Here is a 6,484-nt window from a genome sequence, read left to right as displayed (position 1 = left end):
CTTTTAAAATGGCAACTCTTCTGGCCTGATTGACATGGGATAGATTTCCTGCCATGAAGTTTTGAGGTCAATCCATCACTTACGTCTGATTGACCTCCGGGACTTAAAAAATGTACATCTGGGGGTATTCCACAGAAAGCCCTTGACACTGGGTCTGATCTTTTTGTTGAGATGCATACAGGGTACAGATCTGGAAAATGTCACCAGTTATAAAAAACAAATATCATTAGACTTGTTACTACTTTCCATAATAAAATGCCGTGATTATATATGTTCAGCCTACTGGGACCCAATCTGTAGAACAAAATGTGAAGCCTTACCTTTTGTTCTCTAATTGAATTGGGAATCAATGAAGCTGCTATCTTGGTGCTTCACTGTTGGCTTAGATGTTAACTCCAAAGCACAAATGGTTGAAGTTTTACAGTGGCATACTAAATACAGTGTACAGCGGCATACTAAACCCACTGTTCCTGTTCTCTTCTGGTTATCTGAGATCCTGTACTATAATTATTTCCAGGGTTACCCACATACATACACAATGAAATGAAGCAGAATTAACACGAAGAAGAGTTGTCCAGTGCTCAGGTTTTCCAAGAAGCAGGAAAAGGTACCTGCCAAACTGCAGGGTCACTTCACCCAATTCCACATTTCATTTGGATTCTGTGAAATTAATGCATCAGTAGAATTTTTCAGAATGCATTGTGGTTGCAAACAGCTTGATATTGTATTTCCTGGGACAAAGAGAGGCATTGTAATTTAGCGATCCCCAACCTGTGGGCCGTGGACCACATGTGGTCCTTCGACTAATTGGAGGTGGGCTCCGAAGGACGCCTTCTCCCCCCCCCCGGCCCTTCATCCCCCCCAGCCCTTTACAACACACTTCATTGTTGTGGCGTGTCTGTATCTTATTTTGAAGGGATGTTTAAACATTACCATAGTGATCAGAGAGCGCTAGGGCAGTGGTTGAGAGTAGAGGAGTAAACTACCCCCCCCACCGGGCCTCAGTAAAAGGCATTGAGTGGTCCCCGTTGAGTGGTCCCCGGTGATAAAAAGGTTGGGGACCACTGTTGTAATTGAGTGAAGCAAAGTGTTTTCAGGGCATCTTCATAAACCCCGTATACCTGCTTCCTGACACAGCTGCTCTAAGACGTGCTTTTCTGTGTGAGGGCTTGGGGTTTTCAATTGGATTGTATGTCTGGCTTTTCAGCAGACAATGAGGCAGGCAGCAGGTCCCTGAGTGGCAGTTCCATTGCTTTTCTGTCATACATGTCTGATAGCCATTGATCAGCCCTGCAAGTCGCTAGGGAGAAATCAAGCTGAAAGAATATCTGCGGAATATTATACCACCCACTTTACAAGTGTTGGGTTAAAGTAGATATTGAGCCCAAAGAAGTAGCCAGCTGATGTTCCCTTCTGCCTCATTAGTGGGATGCTTTGCATGAATGTACATGTGAAAGTGGATGGTTTGCCAGAGTGAACGCTTAAAATTTCTTGGGCTATTTCAGGCCCTGTAGGATAACTGAGCTGGGAAGGATTGTTGGCAAATGCTACAGTGAGCAGTGGAAGGAAATATTAATGAAAGTGGTGTGCTGATAGTGGATAAGAAGCAGGATATGATGCAGCACGGAGAGGGTTGCGTCCTTGTTTAGTTTTTGCTTTAGAACTTCACTACAAAACAAAAGAAAGTACAGTAGAATACATTAACTTGTGTTCCTGTCCATACAGAAACAGAGCAAAGAAACACAGCTACCTTGATGCACAACAAATAAATAAAAATGATCCTAGGTATATTTTGGCCACACTGAGAGCAAACTTGGTGTAATGATTAAGAGTGGAAGCCTATAATGTGTTGAACCGGGTTTGATTCCTTCATGTGTAGTTTGCTGGGTGAACTTGAGCCATCCACAGTTCTCTCAGAGCTCTCTCAGCCTCACCTACTTCACAGGGTTGTCTGTTATGGGGAGAGGAAAAGTATGCTATTGCAAGCCATTTTAAGACTCCTTCAGGTAGCAAAAGCAGGGTACAAAAGACAGCTCTTCTGCTGCTGCTGCTCCTTTCCCCCCTCCTTCTCATTTCCTGTTTTGAAATTTCACACAGAATACAGCTATCAATAGCGATGATTCAGGTCTTTTTTTTTCAAATAAGAATTGGAAAATACCTTCTCTGAGCCAACTGGGAAGGGCAGGCTACAAAAATAAAGTAGCAGCAGCAGTAGTAGTGATGGTTGTTGTTGTTATTATTAAAACCTTGTACCCAATTTCACAATGTCCATTTTTTCTTGATTCAAGCACTCCATGTGCTTGCATTGATCATTGGTTTGCATTTTAAAAGAGTATATTTGCGGCTGCACAATGATCTTAACATGGTGACCAGTCAGGTAGCCCCTAATGACACACTCTCACAATTCACTGGTTTTCCTGAATTGCAGGTTGTTCAGGATTGTCATGGGCAGCATAACATTCTCCCTGCTAACTAATTTTCTGTGTTTCAGGAGGTGTATTGAAATATCTACACCCACATACCTGTAGCCTGAAATGATACTGTACGGCAGTGGTCCCCAACCCCTGGTCTGGAGACCGGTATCGGTCCATGGATCAGTTGGTACTGAGCCGTAGCTCCCCCTCGTCCTCCTCCCCAGCTGCTGCCTCAGGGGCTGTCCTGTCACTCTGCCGGCGGCTCACCTTTGGTGCTCTCCAGCGTCCACCATGGTTGGGGCTCCCCCTCGGCATGGCACTGCACAGCTGCTGCTGGCAGTGCCCCCCCCAGGGGCTCCGGCAGAAAAGCAAGTGGAACAGGGACTCAGGTAGCGGCAGCGATGTCCCTTGGCAAAAGACTACCCCCCCCCAGGCCTCAGTAAAATTGTCAAGCGTTGACCAGTCCCAGGTGATAAAAAGTTTGGGGACCACTGCTGTAAGGGACAAGTACTAGGCCTCAGACAACAATGCATCCTATGATAAATCTCTAATAGTTTGGCTACCTCTCTTTGTAATGCAATATTATATCTTACCAAACTTGCTACCGATTAAGTATCATTATAAATCAAAACAGGCACATTTGTTCAAATCCAATCGGATGTGGCCAGGCCCTTTAATCTTGATCACAAAGCCTGTATGGGATTTCACAGGCTTTGTTTCTTTTTCAAGCGTGGATGCTGTCCTTGCACTCCTTGACAGAAGCCCGAAGAAGAGAGTCAGCAAACTGTAATGAGAAAAGCTGCACTGCTAGTATTTTAGGCCAATCCCAGTCAGAGGAAGCAAAAAAAGACAGCCAGAATCAAGTGAGAAAGAGACTTCTTAGATGGTTAAACAACAAAACAGCAGCAACAACAACATGAAACTGCTCGCTGGGATTTTAATCTCCTGCTGTAGGAACTGAAGTGCATCAATCAGATAATGGGGGAAGATTATGGAGGGGCTCTGGCAGCTTGCTAACAAGCACAGGTAAGGAGGCAGGCAGGCTGCGTGGAAGCATCACAGTGCCAGTTCTACTAATTGCATCTTTTGCAAATGCTGAACAGTGTGATTTCTTTTTTAAAAAAAAAGTCCTCCTTTGGGGGTGGGATTTTAAACTGCTTTATTTTCTCCCAAATGAAAAATGAATGTTCTTTGTTCACCCCCTTGCTCCCATGGCAGCAGGAAGACATCGTAATCTATGCCTTGGAAATGAGTGTAGTGTAATTAACACCTCTCCTTAGTCTTAGACACAAAAGAGGTCCCTAAGACGAACGGCATTCAGAACAGCGCAGAAGCGCATCGCTCTGGCAATTAGTGCTTTATTAGAGCACTGAGCACATGATTCTCACCCATGCGGCCTCTTAAACTAATGCACAAAGCACGTCACATGCACACTAATAACTCTTCCTAAAGAGGAATGTTCAGCCATGCATCTGCCACGCTGACACACAGGATTTCCTGAACCTGCATGGCAATGCTGAACCTAGCAGCTTACTTCTATGTCAGTAACACAACTGCTACATTTTGCAGCTCTGGATTGTCACTTTTTGGCAGACTTAGGTGTCAAGGCATGTTGGGTGGGTCCGCAGGACAGCACCCATCACAGTAAAAGGCGATGCCATTTAGGCTTAAGGGATATGAAAATATAAGGCTGTTTTATGAGCAGTCAAGAGAAATAGCTATAGGCCTGAGGCTTAACTCCAGAGTACTTATATTGCAAAGAGAGGCAGTCCATAACCGATGGTGGCTATAAACTGATATGCCACCGCTCAATAAGAACATTACCTACAACATCCCTTCTATTTCAGTTTAATGGGTTCACAAACAGTATGATGTGTTTGTGAACACATGCTCCTGCTGATAGTAACTCTCCAGGAATAGGTGTTCAGAGCAGGGCCTCCTCATCCAGCCAGTCTCAAAGGCTGGGCAGATCCAGGTAAGAAGAGATGAAAGAACACCAATTCTCAGACAATCTGGAGTTTCTATTCCAGGTTCTCCTGGTTAAGTGGGAGTAATTTTGTGGGATGTGCCTTTAACTTGCAGGTGGGCAGTATGGGCCACATACGACGCACACATCGTATGTAGCTAGCAAAATAACAGGCCCAGCTTTATTATATATAACCTTTAACAGTGTTAGCATGGCAGGGGATAGGAGCGAATGGTAGTCAGCTGAGTACATCTAAGCCCCACCTTCCAGTGGCTATCAGGAGACTTTTCAGGTCCCAAGCAGGAACACGGGCCTCCCTGCTGCTGGTTTTCCTGGCCAGGGAAAGGTGTCCTACCTGTGATGCTCGAGGGGGCGCAGACCTCCTTGAGGCCCATCCCAGGCCACCCAGCCCCTGTGAGCTCCTGCCTTCCCAGCTGGGTTGGCATTTGCTCACAGGCCTAAAGCCTCGTAGGGAGGCTCCCTACCGTTCGGAATTTGCTGCACAGGGCAAAATTCTCTTCAGCACGTACTCTTTCCCTTGCCTCCCTGAAAGCTGTGACAATTGAGACCAAGCACAAATGTTTGCTGTTTTGAACACGACCCTTTTCTTTTCTTTGTCCCAACGATGCAAGCCTACCTCCAAACCTGATTTGACTTCAGATATCATCATATAACCAAGCCTCATTAGCTATGTGGCGATGTCATGAAGCCCCATTATATGGAACACAGGATCTCAAACTTCCTGCCCCCCCTTAGGCATGTCCTGGGTAAAAAGAAAAGAATGGCATCCCACAGCTTCCAGGACTGCCATGGCCATGGAGGAGGGCAGCTACTACACACCTGTTTGCAGGCCCCTGTCAGAACAGGCCAAATGCCCCCCAGACCATATTTACAGCCTGCTCACAGGGTAGCAGCACTGCAAGCTCCCTTTTGGCTGAGCACTACTTGTAGACTTGCATATCTGAGGGAGAGAGTCTGAAACAGATTCCACACATGCTTTTCTGGAAATGTGGAGGGTTAAAAACCTTATTTTCAGCACTATCGCTAATTCCTCTTCTTTATATCCAGATAAATAAAGGCAGCTGAGCAAACTCTTTGTGTAGCCTCCAGCTACAAAAGACTAAGATCTAAAACAGGCAACTCATTCTCTACAAACAAACCCTCTCTCTCTGTGCTGACACCAGGCCTACTTTCTGTGGAGAGAGCATGGGCCTGCTTTCCGTTTCACTAATGGCTGGGAACACAAAGCCCTGAAGTGGTTCCTGTTGAAACGCTGCATGAGCCAGCTTCAGAAGAAAAGCGAGAGCCCACCTCATTGCACACACTGTGCTGTAGTGCTACCTCTTGAAAGCTGGCCTCAGTGCTATGTTATTTGGTTATGATAACAGATTACAGCAATGATTTGGATGGAAGGTTAACAGAGGCCCTTGTTTAACTCAAGGAAGGGCAAATGATGGATTTTATAGGCTTGATTGGGGCCAGTCTCCCAGCAAGTGACATATATGATTGAAAGGTCAAGTTCTCTCGGAGGAGGGTGTGTGGGTTTAAGGATAAGGAGTTTGATTGGGCCTTGCCACTAACCTCTTTCCCCCATGTGAACCTAAACACTTCAGTTGCTATGCATAGTGAAGATTGCTTAAATATGAATCAATACTTATTAAACCACTCCAGTTGCTTTTGTGTACATATACAATTGGAAGTGTTATAGAAGAGTAAATGGAACATTCCTTCAAGCCTCTGAGCAAATGAAACATGGGGAGCATTTGTGCCATAGCCATCACAGGTGAAGGTAGCTCATGCATTCCGTTGTGCACAATCCACTGACAAGACAATGACTGATGTACGTTTACTTAGCTCATTCAGCTTCCTAATGCTGTCACTTTTCACAATGTTCTTCACTGCAGAAGAAGCAACCACAATAAAACAATATAAAACTTACGAAACAATCACGGCAACACTGAACAAGACAGCGCACTGTGAAAAAACAAAGATTAATTGAACAAGGAGAGAAACCTTATTAACAGAAACAATGGAAGAAGAACAGTTTTCCTATACTCCAAAGATGGAAACCTGATGTGTATCTCAAAGGAGAATGATTCCAAAG

Source organism: Paroedura picta, chromosome 4, assembly GCF_049243985.1.
Source record: "Paroedura picta isolate Pp20150507F chromosome 4, Ppicta_v3.0, whole genome shotgun sequence".
Classification (NCBI taxonomy): Eukaryota; Metazoa; Chordata; class Lepidosauria; order Squamata; family Gekkonidae; genus Paroedura; species Paroedura picta.
The sequence above is the reverse complement of the archived record's forward strand: the minus strand, read 5'-3'. Positions refer to the sequence as shown.